The following is a 26,908-nucleotide window of genomic DNA, read 5'->3' on the forward strand; positions in this document are numbered from 1 at the left end:
TCATAGATGGGCATTCTGCACTATCTGACTCTCTTCAATGTTATAACCAGAGTCAATTATAAAGCCTTTATGTTTCCCTAGCAGGAAGGTTAAAATTCAATTCTCTTTTATTGCAGTTTGCAAATATGATATACTCTCCATCTGGCTTGGGAAAGCTCTTCAGTTAAATCATTTTGTGCAACGCTGCTTTTTAGATGCTGGTACCTCCCTGTTCAACAACCGACTGACAGCTCAGCTCTTCCAGGGTATTTATTGGTCTGTTCCTTAGATATGATAGTTATTTCATAACACGTTTGTTTTTCATTGAAATGACCACACAGACAGTTTTGGTGTTGGGCTTTTCTGCTAGATTACTTTTCTTTTTAGTTGGTTGGTTACTTTTTCTGTTTTGTTTTCTCTGGTATGAGGAGTAAGGGGTGTTCTGTTTCAATTGTTCCTTTTTTCCTTTTCCTTTTACTTTTGACTGTGCTTTTAAATTTAGAATGTCTCCTAAAGACTTCAAGCAAATGTTGTCCTTCGTGCCTCTCCCCAGTAAATCATTTGCTTGGTTCTTTTTACTTTCAGGGTTTAAAATACTGCTAACTAACAGAAAGTAAAGTGATGTGTTAGCATAGCAGTTTGCTGTGCTATTGAGCTGAGGCAATGAGCCCAGAAAACCAGATGAAAATGATCCACTGAAATCCTTCCCTCTGTCTTTGCTGTATCTCCAAAGCAGGAGATTTCTGTGCTTGTTTGAAATAACAACTTATCTGCCCGTGGCCACTACTGGGGTCTGCAGCTGTATTAAAAGGGGCCACATTGAATTACTGGGCTGGCTCTGTTCTCTTTGTCCAACTCAAGCTTCAAAGAAATTCATTATAACTCATCTGCCAACTAAGGGGAGCAAATGGACGGGATGGGGCTCTGAGCACCTGATCATCTCTGGGTATCCCTATTCACTACAGGCGAGTTGGACCAGATGGCCATAAAGGGTCCCTTCCAACTCACACCATTTAATTACTAGAAGGGTAGATGACCAGATTCCTTCTAGAAGGATCATTAATGCTCCAAAGGGTGAGAGAAGAATAAAGTGGTGAACATGGATGCCATTCTATTGACTCCTATGAAAGTGAGAACCTTCACCATGAGTTGTTTCTACTGCTCATGTAGTAGGTCCCAGGCAGGTTTTCCTGATCTTTAAGCAATAAGGCTGTCACCCAGCAATCCTGTCTGCAGCACATTTGAGTCATTTAGTCTCATTTTTACTGAGCACTCCTTGCAACAGAGTCTGTTTCTTCTCTGCATTCTAAGAGTTAAGAAATGAACTGCACCTGGTACATAATCACAAAGTACAATAAACTTAAAATTCAAGGCACCTTGGTTGGTTCTGACTTTCCATGACTCAACAAATTCGAGGTGCTTGCCACAACTGTGAGCTCATGAGAGAGGAAAAAAAAGGTCCATTTTTCTACTGCAGGAGTGTTTTCTCATTTTGTAGAAAGCCAGTGATGCTGACAGCAGTGCACCATGTGTAGGCTTCCCATCTCCAAGATGTTATTTTTGGGAGCATGAAAAACCATCACCTTCCCACCAACATCTGTAGGACAGAAGGCTGAGTATCTTTGGCAGTTTTACAGACAGAAATGTACAGCCCTGCAAACAACGCCAACATTGCTAATGACAGTGAGAGGTGTCACAGAAAGCTGCACTAATACAGTAATTTCAGGGGAAATAAAAGCTGAAGTCCAGCTGATAAAACACTTTCCAAAGGAAAAAATGTGACTTGCACTTTCCACATACCTGTCCTTCCTGACCTTTTTCTAGAGCCCAATTAATATTCCTACAAAGTTCATTAGGTTCACTTTTATGGTGGCTGGGATTTCCCAGTGCCACTTGAACTGGGTAATCAGCCTCTGGGAATTCTCAAGGCCGTCACAAATGGAGTTGGAGCCTCCTCCCTCCATGAGGGGCTGCTGCTGTTCTCGTGAGGTTTAACCTCTGGCAGTGGCTCAGAAAATCTGCCCGTGAGTCTTAGAGGGATGATCTAATGAACACCTTACACAACGTCTCATTGTAAGAAATGTTAATTAATGATTGCTGTGATACATATTAGGGCACCCAGGTGGAGAAAGCTCACCCACACCTCACCTGAGCTGTTGCAGGGACACAAGTACAGTTCCCACATAGCTTTCCTAAAGGCAAATATTTCACTGTGTGATCTCTAATGAGAAATTCTGTACTGCGTCTCTTTTTCTTACCTCTATTATTACTGTTCATTATTTCTACCACATCAGCATGCTGTAGAACGAGCCCCCACTGACAGACATCCCACAGACAGTTGACAAGGGTGATATGCAGCTCTGGAGTTGTGCTAAGTCCAGCATGTAAAATCATGAAGCTTTGGGGTGCTACTTTTTGGCCGTACCCCTTCTGTAAGTGGGGTTGAAACACTCCATTCCTGAGCTGGGAGCCTCCTTCCCCTTCCCTCATAGTTCTGAAAAAAAAAAAAAAAAAGAAGATTTTGGTTGAAAGAGTTTGTTCCTCAGCCTTTAAAAACAGATTTGTAACACCACAGCATTCAGCTGCAAATTCAACTGCGACTTACAGAACACAACAACTAGCACTATAAACAGCAACAACGTGAGAGGAAGGCATCCCCAGCCCCTTCGCCTTTAAAATGCCATGGAAGCAGCGGCTTTCAGCAGAACACCTTATCTGCTCTCGAGAGCTGTGACTCTTCATCCTTTCCTTATGAAGACCCAGGGGATTGCTTACTTAGCATCCACCAGAGGCAATGGATAGGGTGAGCAGTCACTGCAGCCAGAAAAGCCCAGCACAGAGCAAAGGCAACTACCTCTGCACACAGAGACTTTGGAGCTGAATTGAGCTGAACAGAGAACCCCTCCGGCTGGCAGAGCCATGTGCGGCCGAGAAGAGCAGCCACTTTCACTCCGCTGAAAAGCAATGCAGTAAGTGACTCTGATATTGCAGCAGGCACCGCTTCCTGAGGTTATTAAGAAGCTGGAGCCCTGCAGCTTTTGCTGCCTGAGAAACAACCTCCAGACTGGGACCGGTGTCAGGAGCTGCAGGATTTTGTTGTTGTTTCTAAATCAAGCGAAGGAATTGAGCCGATTGCAGTGACACTAAGTGAATAATTTTGCATTGTCTGTGTGTATTGCAGAGCTGTGCTTGCTGAACGGTCCTGTGCTGAACTAATGCTGCTAGGTTTGTGCCTTTTCTCTCTACTTGTGTCTGACAGTGTTTAAGCAGGGATGTTGTTTAATAACTTAATGTCAGCCTACCTTTGTGTGATCTAAATCACTACAGAGCATGTTTCTATGCTTGGGTGCAAACTATAGTATGTATATAGCGCTGGATTTACAGGGATTGTGCCACCGGGTAGTGAAAAGCTGTGGATTGCAACTATGTGAGTGAGTGCCTTGATGAAGAATAATCCCTTTATTTTACTTTGTCAGACACAGCCCATGTCTACTTTGAGTGGTCTGATTTCTGGTTTCAGTGTTGGGGTTTTTTTTTGTAGATGAATGTTTATAAGCAATACTTTATCATAGTAGAGCTGTGGCTTTCCTAGGATTCGAGCGCTGTGTCTCTGTACCTGCAGTAGCACAGCTTTCTGTTTGCATCGTATAGCAAAGGGAAGCACGATGTAAAGTTTGGTTCCTATGTGGGGTTTTTGCATAGTTTGAAAGCGTTTGCAAAATAGGGGTTTGGGAAAGAATTGCAGCCTTTGGAAGAAGCTCAGTACAGATTTTAAATCAGATTTGTGCAGCTTTCAATCTGTTAATTTAGGGGCAATTATTAAGCTGCATTTCACTGGTTTCTTGGTACAGCTTTCTTAGAGACTTATGAGAGTCCAGCTTCAGACTAACTGCTGTTTGGAGAATTACTGCCATTTCTGGCTTAGGCGTGTTTACCTCCTCAAGGTACCACATACTAATTTTGTTTTTGACAGCAGGACACACAGATCCCAAAAGTTGGGCATTCCTTTCTTACTGCTGTGTCAACCGTCACCGTTAAATAGCCGTCAGCCTCTTGTAAAAAGTACTAAAGAAAGCAGTCTTTAATTTCGCAACTCATTTTTTTTTTCTTTGTAAGCAGCATTTATTTTGTCACTGTAAACAACTGGGAAACATATTGGGAGTTTTTGCATTCTGAAGAAAGAATTTCTCCATTGGTGCATCTGTGTCGTTTTAGTTTTGGGCAAAATTTGGAACTTGGCTTGATTAAAAGGGACACTTCCCTCAAGTAAATCAGCTGGAGCTCAGTGTCTGCTGAGAGTTACTGCAGGAATGCTGTTATAGATGTGTAATGTTTAGCCCGTGGCATAGCTGAAGGCACTGAGAAATACCCTTCAATTACAGGTCTGCGTTATCACATCTTTCTGCTCATATGTCACAATTATGTCTTAAAGATTTTGCTCCTTGAGAGAAGGAAACAAATGCTGATAATGGTGTTTCCCCCTGATAATGCCATCAGGATAATTTTCTCCTTCCTACCTAAGAGAACCCTCATGGTGTCTGGTGCTATTGGGTGCAATCATTAAGGCAATGTACAAACACTCTCCACTTGTACAACTTTGAAGATGGGCAGATCTACAAGGCAGGTGAATCGTGTCTGAATCTGACCTGGTCTCCTCTTCCCCCTTCTCTCTTATCTCAGTTTCTCTGGGTTCCTTTCTGTTCACAAGCACTTGGGTGGGTGTGAAAGCTGCTCTTGTTTAAAGACCTGAACCCACAGTTGGTGTGTTTCACCCAGCAGCAGGTTTACTATCAGTGTGTGTGTCATCCATCTCTCTTTTCTTCATCTAGATACCCAGGAAAGACAATAATGAATTTGGAAGATATGAGGATTTATTATAAGATAATTCTGAATGTGATTTATAAACCTAGCACTGATTCTCTATCATGAGGAAATAGCCAAGATTTTACCTGTAAGCAGGATGTATACAAAACACATAGTTTTGGTAACATTATCATCAGACATATTCAGGTAAATTAATCGTGGTAATTGAATATGTCACTTCAGTTCAGATGATTTTCTCCCAGACAAAAAAGATGTGAATTGGGAGCAAAGGAAAGGCAAAAAATATTGGAGAGATGCTGGGTTCATAATGAGAATCACAAGAAGAAAAAGAAAGATGATACCTGTCCTCTGGCCTTCATGCAATTCTGAATCTCTAATCAAAATGTGTTTCCTGAACTGGAACTTAGAATTATTTCCCAGATATTATTGTTCATGTCAAAATTTAAATGGAAGACATTAAATACAAAAGCTAATTTCTCCACAGTCTAGAGTAAATATATCAGTAAACAAATGTTTTCACTTCATCCTGCCTTTCAAATTGCTCTGCCAAGGGCCTTGCCTCATAAGTCAAGTTCCCTTTATTGCACTGCAATCTAAGAGAGAAGCACACAAAGGAAAGTTTAGTCATTTTAACTTGCGCTGCCAGTAATCAGTTGCAACTCAATTTAATTAACATTTAGACTACTTTAATTCATATCGCTGTCTTGCTGCCACTTATTTCTCTTGTAGAAGCGCTGCCAGCTCTTCACAGTGCTAAATCTGACTGCATCATCTTGACATTTGAGCACCAGACACAAAACTTTCAGTACAAAACTGCATTAGAGAATCACAGAATCATTACAGCCGGAAAAGACCTCTAAGGTCACATAGTCCCACTTCCCACCAATAGTGCCCACTAAACCATGTCCCTGAGTACTACATCTACCCTTTCCTCAAACACCTCCAGGGATGGAGTCTCCACAACTTCCCTGAGCAGCCTGCACAGACGTCACCACTCCTTCCAAACTGAACATCCCAAATATATATGTACATACCATAGGTAGATAAACATGCTCTTTAATTTCAAAGCACAGTGAAAACGTGTGTCATATTGCGACAGAAACCAATTGCAGACAACGTTAAGTTAAAAAATACAACGTTCAGCATGTTCTCAAAGGGATAAGCTTAACTGCATTTGAAGAAGAGCAGAGAATTTTTCTACCACGTTCAGTAGAGCTGTCATATTTATACAGAAGTGCTTATGACACCCAAAATGTGCAATGCCTTTTTTTGTTCAGACTACAAAAGAAAGGGCACTTTCTTTCCTTTCTGTTGTTCAAGGGTAGACTTTCTGATGGTGTCTAACTACTTAGATATGCTGCATACTAATTATTTTATTCATATGTATGAAAGCAGATGACTTGGAATCTTTGTTAAACTTATCTGCTGTGGGCATCAAGATTGAATTTAATTGGGATTTTCAAATATATGCTCAATCTATTTTCAACAACAAAATGGCCATGCTAAATATGACTTGCTAACACTCATTACTACAGCCAATTGTTTAATACTCTGTAATAGTTTCAATTCAGATTACCTTTGCCAATCTGACTATCTTCATTTTCCACACCCACGCTAGTCCCAGAAGCTCTGTTCCTAAAGCAGAAGTGCAATAGCGCTCAAGGAGGATTAAAGGACTAAGACTGAGTACTTCCTAAGTGCTGCTGCCTGCTCCTGTTCTAAACAGCAGCTCAAAAATATAACATACTTGCCTCTTCCAAGGGCTGTTCAAGAAGCGTAGATAGATACGCACCCAAAATACATCCAGAAGTTGAAAGATCAGGCTCAACATTTTGCCAAGTATTCCTACAGGGCGATTTGACCTTCAGAAAAGATAGAACTGGACCACGATTCCTCTTTCTCTGAAGCTTTAGAAAAGAATTCTGATATACGGCTTTTTGGTGCGTAATTCAGTGCAATGAACTTAAAAAAGTAGGCCATGAAAGTACAACTACTAATAAGCTCAGTGATCAGTGACAGATTGCAAAGCAGACATCTGATTTTCACAGAAACATCTGGAGGAAGCTCCGAATGCTCTATGCTTGTTTCTGAGTCTCTAGGACTTGGCTCGTGGAGTTTTTAATGTTCTTTTAATCTCTTTTGAACATAAATAAGAGGGAAAGAGCGTGTGAACTTGACGAGTGTTTGCTACAACAAGAGCTTCAGAGACATGTATACTTTCTGAACGTCACTTCAACATTTCAAACCCATTTCACCTAGTCCTGGCAAGGCTAAACCTCTGGGGTCCTATTCACAAATACTCATAGCAGTCAGCAAGGGAAGGATTCCAAAACAGGAGGAACATCATATCCCCAGTGTGTCAGTCAGTACTTTGTTCAGAGGGAAAGACGACGAAGCAAGACAGAAGGCTGCTGAAAACACAGATGCTCACATTTCTCCCACTAGAAACAGAACAGGAATTTATTTTCTTTTATCATAAAACACAGGCTTTCTCTTAATGCTATGCTTTAGACTTTCAGTCAGGGTTTATGGCTGTATAGAACCGCATGCTCAAGTAAATATAAACTATCTGGTGAAAACGCCTTTCCTTCTTTCTACTTCTGTCCCATATGTCTGATTTGTTGATTACTGGAGAATTTGCTGCATCACACCTTTAGTTTAAGCTATAAACTGGCCAGAAGTAAGCTGATTCAATATTGTTTTCCTGTATTGATATTCAAGTCCCCACTGTCTCTGCCAGCACCACCAACCTATCTATGACTTCTTACCAAATGACCACTACCTTCCTTGAAGGCACAAGAGCTTTGCTATATTGATCCCTTTACCTCCACTATAAAGATGGATCATGCTGTCTGTGGGTCTGCCCAAGTCATTTTGTGACCCTTGTGCTTCTTTATGGGGGAAATCGGGGAAAATAATATGTCATATCAATGTGGCATATCAATTATGCATGATAGTGCAAAGAAGGGCCAATAAAGGAGAGGTGCCATGGAGTTAAAACATAGGTGAGATTATACACATTTACCAAGTGGCACATTTACTTTGAGGTTTCCAGAGAAGTTCAGAAAGAACTGGCATTTGGCTGGGAAGGGAGGTCACTCCAAGCTGACAGCTTGTCAGGAAAGCATCTACCATTACAGAAGGCTCAAATAATGACAAATCATAGCAAATCGTTCAAAGTCTTGAAACTCAGGAAGGGAACCCCATTCACACTACTCATGGGCTGCGTCTGTTCACTACATGAAAGATGACTAACATTATGTTCTCTCCCAATTCAGACTCCGTCACAACATTACAATGCTTAAGATTCTCATCTCTGTGTTTGCCCTGGGGGTTTTCTGGATAGAAGCAGATCTTCCAGTTTGGAAAACAACCAATGCCACCTCATATCATTTTTATCATTGAGCTGCATCACATAATGATCTTTTGAAAAGTTGTTTGAAGAATGGGAGCAGGTTGGTACTCACATTCTAGCAAGTAGAACAAAGAAATCTAACCCAAAATTTCTCCTGTCAAGGAATTTTCCCATAGCATCCTATGTCACGTCTTGATCCCAATTCAGCAAACAGCAATGAGGAAACTCCCAGAGACTCTGGATCAGAACACAGCAGACTTCCATTAAAGGCAGATGAGAATGCTGCTAGTAATCAACAACTACTTGCATTTGCAAAACTTATCGTTTTGTGGAGCAAAACATATAAAGGAGTACAAACAATCCTGACCTTGCAATCACTCACCTCTGTGAGCAATTCTCTCTTTTGCAAATAGGCAGCCTCTCATCAGTGCCTTTATTTGTTTAAGTCCTTGCAGATACATTAAAGATTTATAATAGAGCTGTTAGAGGCAATGAAGGAAATTGTGTGTCACCCTTTTGTTTCCTAATAGTGGTTTGATTTAAACTATGAGGTACAAAGGAAGCAATATTTTAGAAGAGGAATGAAAACATAGTGCAACCACAAATAAAAAACTAGTCATACATGGAACTTAAGCAGATAAAATGATTTTTGTCATGAAGAGACACTGTGCCTCAATAGTATTTTGTGTCAGAGCTTCCCAGACTGGGGTTGGTTGAAGCTGTCCTTTAGACACCCTCAGATATCCAAATGTAGCTGGAGCACACCAGAAAATGGGTGAAATAAGGAGTATCTCTGAACGAAATGAAAACAAACAAAACCAGTACATCAAGATTTCAAAAGGAAATAAAAGCAACATACCCTACACAAAGTTCCTTTGAGCAGTATTTAGTACAAAAGCATCAATTACCTTTAATCTGTGAAGAAAATAAGCAACGGGTCACCTCAGTGGATATATGGATATACCTGTCTCTATTGGTGAAAGCAGCTGAACATTTCAATGAGCAGCTCAGGGGGCAGGGTATATTTTGTACTTCATTTCGAGCTTATCTGACAAGACTTGTACATCAAGAAGTCACAGGGATGGCTGAAATCAGTATTTCCTTCTACAACCATCCCTGATGCTGTGACTGATTTTAAAAGGTCACTGCCTAGATGCTGGGAAACTACAGAAACTGTCACTGTTCATAACAAGAAAAGCTAAAGTATCAGTAACTCTGAAGGGGAATTTTATATGCAATTGTGTACGTGTACACACACACAAATGTAAAGCTTGAGGTTCATCTTTGGGGTTTCTGCCAGCTGCCCATTAAAAGAAATGACAAGAACTGGAGAACCTCTGAAACCCACAAGCAACACAAAATTCTAATTGTTATAGATTAAATGCAGCAGAGGTTGGACCAAGAGGTGCAATCTAAGTCAATAGATTCTCTGTACTTTCTGCTCTAGATAATGCTAGAGTGTAAATGCGCCGAGCACAGAAACAAATGCACAGAGCACATTGTTCTCCCTCTCCTGCCACATCTAGTTGATGCAACAGGGCAAATTTCTGCCCTTAAAGATCCCCTGGAATCAATTGAACACCACATTTGGTTTAAAAGCTCCCTGATGCACAGTTGAGGATAAAGACTTCAGATACTGGTCTTTCTGCCAGGTCTTGTTCTTTGCTCCTGACTGGGAGATCACCAATGCAGATAGCACGGTCCATTTTCCTTAGATCTACTCTCCCTCATTCTCTTCCCTCTTTGGCAAGGCTCACTTTTTCCTCTCCCTGCTGCTATTTATATACCGAGATTTCATTCATTTAAACACTATGCTGCTCCTCTGCCATTCTCCAGCCTCAAGGGAAGGACCTGTGTTTTCATGGACAGTTTAGTGTTCAAGCAGCAGTCAGTTCTACTTCAGAGTCCACCCTACAATGTGTACTTCTCATTATCTGCACAGCTGACCCAGTTGGGGAACAGAACTTGGTTAAACAAAGCCGGCAAAATATGGTTCAATTGATTCCATTCTCTGTTTCATGCAGTTTGGTGTGTGGCCTTGTAAATGTTTTGGCCATCCCAAGAGAAGGATCAGACCTAGACAGGAATAAGAGATCATTGCAGGTGAAGAGACTGGACTTCTGTATAGGGTTAAACCCATTGTATCTCTCTTCTTTCCCATAAGATGCCTGGCTCACTCATTCCTCAGCTGCTCCTCCCCAACATTTGCATGCTGCTTACAATCAGACTAATGAAAAACACAACTTTTAAAACATCACTCATATTGTCTTGTGTTTCAAGTATCTGGACTGGCTGTATGTGTAATAGCTGATAAGTCTATGTATTGCTTCCAAATAGGTCCAGCCTTGCCATTTATTTACAATAGAGTCACCATTGCTATCGTAGCAATCCTGTTCCATACTTTTAAATATGCTGAAGTGATGCCACTGGGCAGCTTGGTAAGAGAAAGCCTCACTGGATTTTCCTTAGTTAAAATTCACACTAGTTATAGTTCAAAACTAAACTTGAAAGACTGTCTATAAAGCAAAACACAGCAGGTAACTTCTAAAAATACATGAGCTCCATTGCTGGCTGTCTCAAAAAATGTAACTCTACCAAGTTACAAGTGTTAGCCTACAGAACATTCCCTAACATTCCCCATGGCAGCTGCTGCCATATTATATGATAGAAACAGCTGAAAGATACCAACATGAACTTCGCTAGGAACAGCTCTAGCACAGCTTTGACACCTTCTTATTCAGGTGAATGAAGAGTTTGCCTCTGAAACTTCCAACCTCCAGGAAACAGAAGTCTTTCTAGTGCACTTCAAAGCCTTGGCCAACTGGAAGCAGGCTGTATAGGAAACTGCTGTAGAATCCATTTGGAAGCTGACTGTAGCACAATTCAAATAAATGAATTTGGCATCTAAAAAGAGTTTTAGTGGAGTCAACGCTTTCTAAGCAGGGTACAGAGAGAGATTTGGCACGGCCTGTGCATATGTTATCAGCATTTTACAAAGGGGTAATCCCAGATCTTCTAAATCTCTAACATTGCTCAGTTTGCAGGTGGATGGCTTGAACAGCGCTGTCTAGACTAGGCCTCAGTCTTTGTGCAGGCAGATGAGTGTTAGAAACCATCAGAATATACACACACGCAAACTAAAACCCTTATTTTTCTCTAACCTGAGCTTTTCTGCACTCTCTGCAACCCCCAAACTGAAGGGAAAGCTTTTATGTGAACAATTGTCAGAGAATTAGCATGGGAATGTTGAGAAAAGGAATAATTACGCCTGCTTCAGGTTATTCAAGCTAAAACAGCTTTTTAAAGTAATTTTTGGGAAATTGAAATCAACGGCGGTTGGCATCACGCTCAGAACATTGCCTTGGGACAGTGAAGCGCATAAATGCTTTGCTGATATTTTGGATGCAGCACAGGAGAATTTTCCAAGTGATTTTCCATCTCACAGCAAAAAAGATGTTACTTCAACCTTAAACAATTTCTTATTTACTTGTGGACATGTATTTACAGCTTAAGCAAGCATCTGCAAAACATGAATGCCTACAGCACTTTTTAAAATTAATAGCAGAGAAGGAAATAACACCGGCACTCTCAGCAGTATTTTATCTATTGGATTTGGTAAGAATGGGCTGCTCTGTATAAAACAAAGTCTTGCTTCCCTATTTGTGTAGGGATCAGAATCATAGAATCATAGACGTCTTTTGCTTTTTATCCTGACAGTTAATTCCTGTAAATCTCCTTCTGCTCCTACATTAAAACTGAGGGCTCAGATGAGAGCTCACAATTCAATCAAGTCATCAGTACACTTAGCAGAATGCAACGTAGCAAGTCACCCCACAAGCTATCAAAAAAGACATCAACAGCAGCAATCTGTAGTAGCTCACCTAATACCTTTTATTCCTTAAAACAAAAAACACCCAAAGACTTATTTCTTACTGTGCCTTCTTTCCTTCTTTCTCTGTTCCATTGCAAGTTATGTCTGTTCATACTGAATTCCAGATATGCAAAACAGTCGACGGGTTTGTTCTGAAGAGATCCTTGATATTTTACAGTGGTGAGCACATGAGCTGCATGCATAACTGTGTGACTGGAGGGTGTTGGGAGTCTAAGCACATCCCAGTTAGTGAAGTACCACAGCAGAGATTTGAGATGGGCCAAGTGACCTTGTTTTGGGATATGTAGGATTCCTCAAAATGGCTCAATGTCAACAGATAACATATTCTTGAATGCAAGGCACGTGGTATCACAAAGCCTTGGGCCCCATCCAACCTGGCTTTGAACACTTCCAGGAATGACCCCCACACAGATTCTTTGGGCAGACTGTGCCAGGGCCTCACCATCTCTGCACAAAAAGTTTCCTCCCAGCCTGTTGTCAGTCTCCCCTCAGTTTAAGAGTCTCCCCTCTTTTAGTTACAGACCATTCCCCCTTGTCTTCTCACAATCTACTGTGCAGATAGATCTTCTATTGGGAATTTCCATGCTATCAAAAACTTCTTGTCCAAACAATACACTGAGTCTCATTCTAGCAGAGCAAAATTCTAACTGCCCCTATCCCATGAGGCAGCGCCTCGTTCAGTGGATAGGGCAGCACCACCTGAATGACTTGGTTATTTTTCAGAGAGGAAGAGGCTATATTGGAACAGATTCTTTCCAAAATGCCAGCTGCAGCTACTCTGCTCTCTCAGCTCCTCTTTCTTTGTCATGAGATCCAACACAACATCTCACTCATCAAACATTTGGAAAATTGAGTAAGTTAGAGCAGGAAAAGTTTATCTCACAGCTCTATTTAATTCACTAAGTTTGCTGAGAGAATAGGATTTTTGAACAGCAGCAGACGTTGTAATTGTAAGCAGACATTAATTTTATTATGCAACTTCCCAACTGCACTTTACTGAAATATCTGGAAGTTCTTCTGCACCAAATAAGTCAGCAGTTTTAGAACAGTTTAAGCCATAAAATAGACTAATAACACCATGGGAAAAATAAGAATACCTGTTCCTTCAAAACATTTTGAGTGATTAGACTCATTTTCAATCTTTCCCACGCATGATCTATTATTCACCGCCCACCTTTCGTGATATTGGCAAGCAACATCTTTGTATTCTAAACTTTTGTTTTCCTCAATTATTGATGCACTTCTCTTGAAAATAATGGATTTTTGCAAAACGTCTCTGCAAGAGAGATCAGAGAACAGGAGCAGTTCCTTCAGATTGCTGTGCCAGTTCTCCCGAGCGCAATGCCGTGTCACTGCTGCTATTAAACACATTCCTGCCTTGAAAGCAAAATCAAAGAGAATTTTAAAACAGTGAATAAAATTATGAGGCCAGACAAGTAGCAGCGGGGAAAACCAGACACTATCCAATAGTCACTAGGATAAATGAAATAACAATTAGGCTCTCTTAATCGTGATGCCAGGATCTGGACATTCTCTCCCATTTTTGTCTCATCACGAAATAAAAATCAGTAAAATCTCTAACCAGAAACTTATGTCAGAGGAAAATAAGAACAGGAATTTTCTGGGGGGCATTTTTCACGTGACAGATAACTATTGCTTGTTTTTTTCTCCACTTGACCTCTTTGTATTGTCTCCATGAGTTGGCTGGTGTACCTAAGGCCCCAATGCAACCAGCATGGAACCAGAGCACCCTTCTCTCTGTCCACGAAAGCTGCCAGCTCCCCTCTTCTACCCCTACAACATAGGAAAGTGTTTATATTTAATCAATTTCTGTTTATCAAATAGCATTTCCCAACAAATTTCCACACAGGCTGATGTTGTTTTCCCTGCTCGAGTGGCGTAGCAATAACAAATACATCTATTATTCATTAAATGACATCAATGCGCATTAATATGCATCAGCATTTCAGAACAGCATTCACATCGCAATGATACAATTCATTTCTCACCCCATTTGCCATATTAACAGCTAAACATTACAGCTGGTGGTTTAAACTTTGAAGCGCTCTATATCTGCTGAGGGTGAGACAAGAAATTTAAGGCCTTTGCTGAAAATTTCAGCCAGTGTTTTTGCCTGCAGAGCTCGAGCACATCAAGGCATCTATTTGCCAGCTACCTCTCAGCTTGTCAATGTCTCATGAAATCATTAAGGTTGGAAAAGACCATTGAGATCACCCAGTCCAACCACCAAACCATCCTCACCATGCCCGCTAACCATGTCCCTCAGGGCAGGATTTGTGCAAAGCAACCACAAATCCTTACAAAATCAGAATATATTTTTCTAGACGCTTCATAAACATTTTCAGACAGAATAGAAAATTACTTCGGTCAGAGCTGAGCCCATAAAGAGAAGCTTTTCCTTTAAAAGGGAAGGGCTTTAATACTACAGAGATCAGTTTCCCCATATTTTAACATAAGATTATGATGTAGATTACATCTACATAAGATATAGAAAAGGACCTTTCTAAAGTTAAGGGCAATCCACAGATAGATGCCCTAGTCTGCATTTGCATTGTTGTGTGGGTTTGTCCGTTAGTTTTTGTATACACATACAGAAAAAAAGAAGGAAAAAAGAACATAAAAGAGTAATCAAGAGAATTCACTCTCATGGTTTTCTGTGCCTGCTGCCTGGAACAAGCCTTAGCATTGCTGCATTAACTAACACTGTGGTCCCAGCCTACATTTGCAATGTGGAGAGTTCTGCATAGCATTTTCCTGGCTGCCACTGTATGTCGAACTAGATGGAAGATGATTTATGGACTTGGTTGTTTATGAGAACAGAATTATGCATAGTTCACAGTGTCCCAAATAATTCCTTAAGGTTCCAAAGTTTGTGTAATTCTGTGTTACCATAGTTTCATGCTACCATGAAATCAAAATAATATGAAATGAACTACTGAAGCAGAATGCATAGGAAACCAAAACATAGCAGAGCAAGAAGGGAAATGAACCATATCAGCCATAGAAGCCATGTAGAACCACCAAGTTTCATTCCCAGTTAATGTTTAGTGCTTCCAGTAAAGTACTGCCAGACTGTTTTCTTGTCACCAAGTGCAGTATTTGGCCAAATATAACTAGAAATTGTCCTGCAAACTTTAGAGTATAAGCAAATTAAAATGAGACCTAAATGTTTTCTCTCCTTAAAAGTGCTTGAACCATCCAACCCACATTGCATCCCAGTAAACAAAAAGAGAAGGATCCTTCACTGATTTAAAAACAGGATGCATTGCAATAAACAATGACGGTGGGATACTGTATTCTTTAAACAGCATGGCAACAACAAGGACCCATTCCTGAAAGAGGTTCAGTAGTTATACAGACATTGCAATTGAAACTTGAAGCAATACCTCACAGATATGCGGAATAAGACTAGTAGTGAATGCACAAATCTAAGTCCTGGCAATGACAGATCTGCTATGCATGAATTTCAGCAGATCCTAAGAGCTAAGGCTGCTTTTGTCATTTACTAGCCTTACAGTTAGTCACTTCAAATAGGAAATGAATCTATTTGTTGTGACTCTGGTCAGAGGCTTATTACAAAGAGTTTTCCTTTGATATGTGAGGCTTAGGATGCCTCCAAGTATGGGATAGCATTTACTCTTCAGTTACACAATGGAAAAGTCCAGTGTTTGTAAATGAAATTATATTTAAAAGAATTAGGAAGTGTCCCATATTAAGAACAAAAGCCTTCCAAGATAGATTTCTATCTACTTGGTCCAAGTCCACAGTTCTTTAATGGTTTTATAAGCAGCAATGTTTTTGTACTGCAAAACAAATTCCCATTGATCTGACTTTCTAATGAATGCTATGTCAGGCTTGCCGCATACTTGCTTAATTATTTACTCTGACCTTCCCTCCACGAAGCATTCAGGATGACAAACTTCCATTTTACCAGATGTTTAGGTGCAATTCTAAAGTGCTTATGATGTCAAAGGCTTTGTATTAATTTACTAAGCAAGTTATTTCCAGCCTTCTTTTCCCCAGTTTTGCCTAGTCAGTGTAGATTTATGAATTGTGAAGTTTTTTTCTTGGCTCAATCTGACATCCTTTGTCACATGGATTTAAATTAATATATACTTAGTAACCATGTCATTCCCAAAGGTCAGTATTTCTTGAGATATGAGGAAATAACTTTCATTCCAGGGAGAATTTCAGATAAATGCATTCATTTTTTAAAGTTGGAAGATTTCTTCCTTCTTGTAATTAGCAGCACTCCTATTTTCTGCCTTTCCATTCAATAACAGGAGGTGGAGTCTGGAAAGAGAATTATTGTGTCCAGCACAAAGACTGAAGTACATAGTAGCCTAGTTGTCAACTAGCAAAACAAGCAAGTACTTAGAAAATGCATTTAAGTCTGACTGTATTATTTGGATTTAGGTTAAAAGTCAAAGACAAAGGAACAGATTGGCTCCTAAATCCTGCTTAAGCACCTCTGTTCTCATTAAAGTCAATGAGAAGTTAGGATTTAAGAATCTAAATGCAATTAAACGTCTCGGCCCACTTCTTGGGGCTGCCCTAGGAACACATTAAAGTTATGTGTGTACTTAAGCCTTTGCATGAAAAATTCATTTCAAATAGTTCAGAGCAAACATCTAAAATTAAAATATTAACCTTGACTGTCTTATAGTTGCAAATCAAATTTATTTTGACGACGGGTTAACATAAGACATGGCTCAGACAGAGAGCCTGGAGCTAGTTGGGTTGTGTGGTTTAATGTTATGCCATTAAAAGACAAAACCTTGAGCTGTTGCCTTTCTAATGTATATGTTACAGTTTTGCCAAAATTCTGTTGTTGCCTAAGTGCCAGCAAACTGGAGCAGTTGCCATGCTGCTTCATGGAACATTGCTTATTAAAGCAACGTTTATTTAGCCTGCTTAAAGGAGGTGGGATAAAGCACCAAGCTGGTATTGCTATGATGATTATGCTATTATTATTTTTCTGCTTATTAATACTAAACAACCTGTACTGCAGCCAACTTCAAGACACTTCAGAAGTACACTTCTCATTCTTTGGCTGGAGAACAAAAGCCTTCATTCTAGACAAGGGTAGGAGAAATGTTTTCATTCTAGGACACAACCAAAAACTGCCTTCCCTTGGATCTTCCACGCACAGGCAGAGATAATAATCTTGATTTTACTGTGAGATATTAAATTCTATTTTTGGCCACATCTGACAAACAAAATATAAGCCAACCTTGCATCAAAACAGAGTCCCACGTCTGAATATCCCATGGCAGAAAAACTCAATTCCTGTCTACACGCTTGTGTAATGCAACGCACTATTTACTGTGATAAAGTTGGATGTGGTCTTCTTCACGTTATTGACTTGGAATAAATGATTTTTCCACCTGTCCATCCAAAATTATCCATCCTTCTCCCCACCCGTCAGACCCTCAGAAATCTGACCCAGAGAAGAGAGCCAGAGCTAACAGCAAATCCATCCTGATGCCATTCAGTAACATTGTGCTGAACTAAATCCAGAATAGAAACGGTCTTTGGAAGCTATTTTAATCAATTAAGAATAGTTAGACCCATTAGCATATGGTTACTGTAGTCTACTTATCATCCATTTAAAATGCAATTACGAACAGGAAAATAATGACCTCTTTATACTCAAGTGAATTAAGTCTATATCTCATCTGCATTCAGACTCCCAGCTGCTCACTGACTGAAGCAGATCCTGTTGGCTTTTTGCATCCAGCAGCAATGCAGTATATAAGGGCAGGGAGGGTGGTGGGAGCTGGGAACGCCTCCTGGCTCCTGGGTTATCAGACTGCTCCAAGTGCCAGCACAGAATCATTCCTGGGATGGTGATTCATGAGGTAGGAAAAAACGTAGATCCAGTTCCCAAGCTAAGGTCTGCAGGGTTAGAAAAGCAATCTTGCTTCTCAAGCTTAAAAAAAAAACAACTTTTAAAATAAGGCATAAGGAAAGAGAGCCAGGTTTTAGAGTCACTTATATAGCAGGGAAAATGTTTGCAATTGTTGGTTATCCAATGGAGTGGGGGGAGAGTGACAAGGGTGAAGGAGAACATCGTGGGGGATTTTTTCTAAGCATGTAAATAGAAAATCATTGTACTTTCACTGGGAGAAGTGAATTTACAGGAGAAGCAAGTTGCTATACTTTGAGATGCACCTGATCTCAGTGACTGAAACACTTTCACCAGACAACAAAGCATATCTGAAATGCAGGACACTGCATCAAAGAAACACTGGCTAAGTGGAACTAGTGAAAGTTGCTTGCTATCATAACTACTCTTGTCAGAAGACCTTAGGCAGAAAGAAGTTAGAAGTCCCTACCCGATAGTTCAGCTGATATAAGTAGCAGAGTGGTGGTCAAGAAGGGTGTCCCAGTGTTCTTACAGGCAGACCTGGACTTGTTCCTAACCACTGCACTTACACTGTCATTTGACAGAGATATATTCATACACCAGCTACATTTCACCACTAGATTGCTAATAGAGTTTCAAGGTTAAGTTCATAAGAAACCTGGCAAATGTTTTAATTGCTATCTGCTGCAGTAGGTCACCAAGAAAAAACTACTATATAGCACTGAGGATGCTATTCCTAGTTTTAGAGAGGCATTAAGCTGGTACAAAACAGTCTACAAGAACTTGAAACCACAGTGAAGAGCTGTCACTATAATTTAGAATTCCAGTAGATGCCAAGGGGATAGCCTGAACACCATTCTTTGAGGTGAAACTTGTTGCCCACCTTAGGATTTCATGCTCCTTGTATAATATGTTATCACTTCCCACTAAAAAAACGCATATGAATAGAAACGGCCATACTGGATCTCAGGTAATTACTGGCACTTCTTTTGCCAAGCTCTGCTTGGATTTCCTTCTGAAGGAAAAGAGTTTTATTAGTTGGCAAACAAGGGGAGGTGACACCAAGGGGAATTTGTTCGGAGAATGCAATGTTCCATCAGAGCATCCTCAAAGACAAAGTTCAGCAGCGCTTCCTGAAACTGTTAGTTCTCAGAGCTGCCTTAGGTTTTATGGAGGCTTTGGAAATTGTGCCTGTCATATCTGTCACTGCATAATATGGGGGATGCCAAGTGCAGGCTGTCAGTCTTTATGGCCCACCGACTCCAGACAGACATCTTGGAGATGCAGGCTTTGCTCAGCCTTAATCACTTGGAGCCTCCCTTTCCCACCTCACTGACCATGTGAGCAATGCCTGACCACTGCCATACCTATCAGAAAATAATTACTCTTATTGCTCCTTCTCATGAGGGATACTTGCCAGAAGGATGATATTAGTCAAGCAACGCAAAAATCCCAAAAACACCAGGTTAAAGTGAAGCAATCAGACTTCTCTACATGCCCACAATCCATCTGAAGCCAATGCAGTTTTTATGAAGCATTTTATTACTGGCAAATAGATCTAGATATCAACTCACTCACTACCAGTCTAATGTTTACAGAACTAATGTAATTCAGGGGTGCTCACCATCAAGTAAATGCAAGAAAAACATTATTCTCTGCTAGGAAAAAGCCATTCAAGGAAGAACACAATGCACAGAACATATTTTAGCACACTCATAAAGTCCTATTTTCTAGCTCAATGCTGTACATCTCTCTGCTTTTGAAAGGTCTGCCGTTACAATGCTCATTCAACCCAGGAAAGATGTCCTGGGCAGCTCTAACATAGGAGTCCCATTATTTACTCAGTATATCAGTGTAGGGCTGCTGACCTTAGTAACACTACATGCATCAGAGCTCTTATGAGCAGGCTCCAACCTCTTTGTCACACTATCTTCTCCAGCAACAAACCAAAGCACGTCTCTCCTACTCAGAAGCTTGGTGCACACAGAAACTGAATTCTATGGCAGTCTCATTGCTGTCTGCTTCCTGCTCCCCAAAAGCTGTGGGTGCATTTTGAGTTGTACAGAGATGATTGACTAAATCTCAGTTTGCAAAGCAGGCTTAAGAATAAAACACAGTGTTGACCGCGATGCAGTGTTGGAGGTTTCAGTGAGTAGAGGAGCTTCCTCGTATCTTGCTTAATGTATCAGCCTATGGGTTTATTATGAAAAATAGATCATATATATTCTGTATATTCAGAAGTGTTAACTCGCACCTGCACATGCCAGAAAACATGTGCTGAAGGTGCGCACATTTGGATTGTAGTCATGAACATAAACAGACCTTTAAGGGGGTCTTATTACACCTCCCCACCCCTTACACAGGTAGTCTGAACTCTACCTATTCTCTCCTCCATTCTTCATTTTTTACAGAGATCTCATTTCATGTCAATGTAGAACAAAAATATATAAAAAAAAAATCACAGATTTTATTGAATTTAAAATCATTTCTTCCCCAGACAATGCAACCTACTCACTCTTCACATTAACGTGTGGTGACAAGGGAGAAGATAGTTGGCTTCTTTATTTTTGTGAATCAGCTAATGCCAGAAACGCTGCAAAACTGATGAGCACCAGTTGCCCTTGCTTGCTTCTGAAAAGCGAGCCAAAACTCTGCTTTAGGAAAGCTGACACAAGAATAAGAGTCATTTCTGAACCTGGCACTGATGTAATTTCAGCAGGTAGAACTGCAGCTGAGCAAACTGGAAAGCCAGTGTTGTTTTGGGCTGCATGCTCTGTCCTTCCAGATGCTCCCGGACTCAGCTGTGGCATATTGAGCTGGTGGGAGATTTGGAGTTGGTCCTATCCATAACGCTCTGCACTAGGATCACCTCGAAGATCTCAGCACAGAAAACAATTCAAGGAGAATGGAAGAGCACCTCACCCAAAAGCAATTTCAGATCTCTATTTGCACACCTAAGAAAAAAGGTATTTCTTCTTTAAATGAGGAATAACTGCAGTCCAGATGGCTCCTAACCTAGTACAGACCTTAATATGGATCCACAATGAACAAGACAAATACCAACCACAGGTCTGGCAGAGACTCACTGGGACTCATCTCACCTTGTTATTCATAGTACAGAGCTGCATGAGTTAAGTTTCCTTTCATGCATGAAAAGCTTTTGAGGAATCTCATTATTGTGCTGCATACATATATAAAAAGAGACAATTAACCTAAAAGCAAAGACCAGCTCCTTTGGGAAACTATATCTTTCTTTTATTAAACCATTTTCCCCACTTACCAGATGTGTGATTTCATACATCTCAAACATATTCCTCCTCACCTACCTTCCCAAACTGAAGAGCCCCATCCTTGGGTCCTTTCAAAGCAGCTGTTAATCTTACTGCTTACTTTAATAATTGTAACGACAATACCAGGGCAAGAAGTAATAGCTTTAAGTTACAGCATAAAAGGTTCAGATTAGATATCAGGAAAAGTCTTCTCCAAAAGAGTGGTGATGCACTAGCACAGGTTGCACAGGGAGGTGGTGGAGTCACTGTCCCTTTACGTCTTTAGGGACTGCAGGGATGTGGCACTGAAGGACATAGTTTAGAGTAGTCGCAGGCATGGGCTAACATGGATTAGGTGATCTTAGTGATCTTTTCCAACCTTAACAACTCTGTGACTCTATTTCTCAGCCCACTGATTTGCTTTTGAATTTCTAGTGATCTCAGCCCATCAGAAACCAAAATAACAAAAGGGGTCTAGATGCAGAAAATTATTATTCTCAAGGCATTCAAACATGTTCAGGAGTCAGTGTGATTCCTGCAAAGAGGAAAAGACCTTCAAACTGCTGAGTCAGTTCAGGCAAATCCTCATTTCTCCCTGTATATTATACTTGCTTGAAAGTGTTCCTTGTGGCTAATGGTGCATTAATAAGCTTTTGGATGTGTAGGACTGTTTGATGCCATGCCAGAAAAACAGCCTTTTATAAATTGAACATGTACAAAGGTTCTGGCAGTCTGATTCCCAATGACCCACTGACAAGATACTGATGTAGCTGAAGATGTGGAGATGGAAAGTAATTACACACAATCATTTTAATCAAGGGCTACATTTCCAATAACCTGCTGAAGTGACAAATAAAACAACACTGGGCTGTAATACATGGCAGGAATCAAAGCTCCTTTGGTGCAATCTTAATTAAAGAGCAGCTCTGACTACAGGCTTTACAGAATAGTCAATGAGTTACCAGCTGAGGAGAGGCTTTCTTGATTTGATTGAATGACTGCATGTGTATTTAGAGAGCGCAATCAGGGGGGAAAGAAAAAAAAGCAGAAAAGAAGGGGAAAAAAAGCAGAATCACAGGATAAAACTCAGGGCATAATCTGTGATTAGTTTGCAGTTTGAGATGAGAGGAAAGCAGGGAGTGACACAGCACCAATCATCCCCAACAGCTCCAAGCACAAAGCAGCAGACAAAGCCATTGCTTTGGGTGCCTGAGGGCTGCAGAGTTGGTGGTGATCAATGGAGAATGCCCCAGAAACAGGGGTGAAGAGGAGGGCACGAGTACTTGCACGGCTTCACACCACTCAGGCAGCCTTCAGTGTCCATCTGTTCTAATGGGAACTAAGTCAATATTCTGCCCACCTCCTGCCATCAAGGCACATTCAAAAAGTAACTAATTGCTTTACCCCTCTCAAAGATCATTTTTTATTTGTCTTTGATTAATTAAAAACTGTGTTTTACTCCCATCCATCTGGCACACCTCAAAACATATTAACTGAAAGGTATTAGAAATGTCTAAATTTGCTTTGCTGTTTCTCTGTATAATCACACTAAGGTCATGACCAGCCACAGAGATCAGCAAGCTTAAAGGTGTTTACATGGGCTGTCCATTGCCAGCCACCCTTAGTGCCAAAAATCATAGTCTTGGATGCATTTGATTTGCTGGTAGAGGTACAACCCACATGTCCTATGAAGGACAACAGGGACCACACACAGCTGGGACCTGGCTGAGCCTCACTCCTCTCAGCCATCCATCCTTTTGTCCAGCCTTGCTCGGTGACACATAGCACTCAGAAGCTGCTCTATTTGTTACATACCTGCAGAGCTGGAGACCAAAGTTCAATTACCCTTAAATTCTTATCAGGATCCTTCACTCCTGCCAGTGCTGTCATGGAAATGTAATACATGTCCTGCCTCAAGGTTTTGGTTCAGTTGTAATAGAAATCATCTGGCCCCTCTGAAGGAAAATGCAATCCATCCCCACTGGGAGACAGCTGAAAATATAATCTATCTGGATGCCAGCTGGATCCTCATCACAAAGCTTTTGTGCAGTATTCATGCATGGATCTGCACAAAAAGAGAGTCTGAAAACTGGAAGGTTTTCTGTAGTGTTGAACTGTATTCATACTGATTCCACAGAAGGTGCTCCAGGCACTCAGCATCCCTGAAATTGGGCTCATTTTCCCAGTTCTAATAGCTGAAACAGGAAAAACCTCTCAAAGGGGGAAAAAAAAACCTAGTAACAATATTTCTATTTCTCCTGTTGGCAAATTATAACCAGAAACAGCCAACATGCTGCAACAAATCTGGCCTTCCTGCTGGAAGGGCTGACGGCAATGACCTTCCTGATGCCTCCCATAACACAGAGCTCTGGAACATCCCTGACCCACACTCACTTCAGGTCACCTGGAGATGCCCAAGGCCAGATTGGATGGGGAGCCTGGGCAGCCTAATGTGGCAGGGGCAACCAGCCTAGGGCAGGGGGTTGGGATTCAGTGTTAAGATCCCTACCCATCCAAGCATTCTGTGCTTCTATTATTCTGTGTACTAAGCCATTCTGGAAAGGAACAAGACCCAGGCAGTGACTTTGGTCACAAACTCCAATACAAAATTCAAGACTTCAAACTCTGTTATTGCTTACATTTATTTAATCTTTCTCAAACTTCTGAAGTACCTGAGAAAACGAATCCATGCACTTTCTAATGCAGACACAATCCCTTTGGACTGATGAGTACAGTCATTCACAAGACTTTTCCTCATGTCAAAACACTGAAGCTGCCTCAATCCAGTGCAGGCATCGTAGCTTCTCAAGATGAAAGGTCAAAGAATGTATCCAAGCAATGTCCCGCAAGTCAAAGAATGCTGGACATTGCCACAAGGGGACAGTCATGTGAAAAGCAGCTCCTGTTCTACCTTGAAGTGCATCTTTTGTTTCTGTAAAAATATTGTCATGCACTTTTCCCTTTTTCCTCCCTGTCAGCTTTGCTGCAGTGAAAAATTTCCACAGGGCTTTGCTTATGGTTCTCCTGGGTAGCAGCCAGTTTAATCTATAAAATAACTGACAAGAACAACAGATGTGTTTGTCTCTGTCCGTAGGATTTAAACAGCAGGAGGTTTCGACAGTACATAGTCCATTACACTGTGTTCATATAATATCTACTTGGACCTTACAAGCCTTGGCTTAAAGGCCAAACCCATTTGTTTCTCTAAGATTCCTCTGTATGCCGCTTACTGTGATTAGAGGGGATTCACGCACCATGCATTGTATCACTGGGTGATGGGAAAAGCAGCTTCAGCCTCCTTATAAAGCACATGCAGGATATGAAGGATGGTCTTGGTGCAGACAGGCACTGCTTTCCAAGCTCATCTAAACCATACATATCACATGCAGCGCTTTGCATCATCTCTCAAAGGAGAAGTGTGGCTCTTAAATTGCTCATAGCTCGGCCAGACAAAGGCAATACCAGTGAGATGCAGCAAAACCCTTTAAACTGGGGATCCACTTCTTCAGCATACAACAACTGACAGAAAAAGTCATCATTACCTCAGCCCTTGCCTTCTTCCAGCTGCTGTACATTGCTCACATCCCAGCTGTTCTCACCAAGCATGCTCAGCAGTCAACAATTCACCCATTCTGCCCCACTCTTATCTCTGAACTACAGTTTCCATTCTCCTAAAGAGCTTCCTAGATATCCTCAGGATCTCACTTCAGCAAAGTTTAATCAAGGATTATCCATCCAGTTTGAACTTTGGAGGACTGGAGAGGCTTTTGTCTCCAAATCCAACTGCCCATCATTCAGCTCAACAGCTCACAAACTCAACCTTTAGTTTTTCTCTTCTTCTTTAGCTTGCGACTAACACCATACGTGCCTCAAGTGAGAAGCGATCATTTGATTTGGGTTATAAGCAGCTCACAGTGGTTCTACGTGCACGCTGCATCTTTTTCTCAATGATGATTAATGTTATTCTTACCACGGGTCTATGCCAGAAGGAAACTTCTGCACAACAGCAATTTTTTAACACTTTCTTCAGATTGATTTATGTGCTTATTTGTTTCGACTTTTTGGGCAACCACAAACAATGCCTTTAGTTTTCAGAGGGTGCACTGACCAAGTAATTTATGACTGGCTGAAAGCAAGTTTATTGAGGGAAGATTATTTATCACTTGACCGTAACTGAATGGGATAGATCAAATGAACGAGTTTGCATAAACTAAGTGTAAAGGTGCGAAGTCAGTATTTAAAGTATGCAACAGAACAAATCGTCCACACACAAAACCAAATGAAGTTAAAATAAATGTTAGAAACCCAACAAGGAGTGGATTAAGTAAAATAGATTAATCCTGTCTGGGTGCTACAGGTAGACAGGAGGAATCACACTTGTAGGAAGACAGAGTCACTGAAATAAAGTATTGATTTTCTGCTGAAGGAACTGTAAGTATAAAAGGACAATTAATTTTTAAATGAAGGTAGTGGTTTTCTTATTGCTCTCTGGATATAGAAAAAACCTCATCTGTCTATATCAATCTATAGCATTTCACTTTGTGCTCCAAGGCAGTGAGTTTTTAATCGAAACTAGATTGTTAAGAACATTAGAGTATGATTAAGTGTCCAGACTCCTCTTTTATAGATTTGAACTTCAAACCGAGGGCAAGTTCATCTGACACGCACCAAATACATCCCTGAAGCAGCACTTCAGCTTCATTCACCTGGGATTTGGGGTCAGCATTGGCTCGTTCTTCTCTCCAACCTTCACATTCCAACTCCTAAAGCTCCACATGAGCAAATCAGAGTTGCCATCTCCATAAGCATCCTGAAAGCAATCAGGCAAGCTCCCCGTTTTAATGCCTCACCACTTTAGATGCTACAACTTTCTGTCTTCCAGCTTGGATTAATATCTTTCCCTTTCTCCAAAAAACACGAGACATCAGCTACTGCTGCTTCCTTCAGATCTCTCCCTTTCCCACCAGACATGCACAATTCCATTCTTTTGTGGACCACAACAGCATCTCCCCCACCTTCTTCTCCATTTATCAAGCTGATCTACACACCTGTCTGGTCACTTGATGAGCACCACCTAACCTCTGCCATATGTCCCCTCACAAATGGGCAAGGAGCCTTGCAGCAGCTTGGAAAAGACCACCGAGATCATTCAGTCCAGCTGTTAACTCATAACCACCACGTCAACTGCACCACATCTGCAAACTGACCTTGCTGTGCTGGTGCCCACGGCATTGGGTCATCAGTGCTGAGTTCCAGCCATTACCTTCCCCAGGCTACCTGTCACTATCACACTTCAACTGCATGATGTGGAGCATTTGCTGCCATTTGGGCCCCTGGTAGACAGTTTAGTGTGGCACATAAGGTCCATGGCAAAGCCCCACTGCCTCTACAGCAACAAATAAAAGCAAGGTTTTGAGCAGCCTGCAAGATGTCAAGCGGTGCTGCTGAGCAGGATCAGGGCTGTCCACTCTAGTTGCTGCTGACACAAACATTTGAGCAGCAGGTCTAGACCATTATTCTCCCGTCTGATAAGGGCTGTCAGTATGAGAGACAAGATCTCCAAGATGAGAATTACGTTCCCTGACCCTTTGGCTGACCGTGATGGAGAGAAGGATTTCAGGATCCCCATGTTGACCTCTTTGCCCCACACTCCAGGCAATAAGAAATGTCCAATTTAACAAAAGTGAGTAGTGAGATGG

At 41.1% G+C, this 26,908-nt stretch overlaps 1 protein-coding gene across 2 annotated transcripts in view; it reads left to right on the forward strand.

Moving 5' to 3' along the window:
• The first annotated feature begins 2,526 nt into the window (after positions 1-2,526).
• CTXND1 (cortexin domain containing 1) overlaps positions 2,527-26,908 on the forward strand; it is a 29,121-nt gene continuing 4,739 nt past the window's right edge. The window contains exon 1 of one of the 2 annotated variants that reach the window (XM_032446933.1): positions 2,527-2,948. The gene's annotated coding sequence lies outside the window, so the exon portion shown is untranslated. The remainder of the gene's footprint in view (positions 2,949-26,908) is intronic. The other variant, XM_032446932.1, reaches the window with a different exon arrangement.

Source organism: Coturnix japonica, chromosome 10 (genome assembly GCF_001577835.2).
Source record: "Coturnix japonica isolate 7356 chromosome 10, Coturnix japonica 2.1, whole genome shotgun sequence".
NCBI classification, from domain to species: Eukaryota; Metazoa; Chordata; class Aves; order Galliformes; family Phasianidae; genus Coturnix; species Coturnix japonica.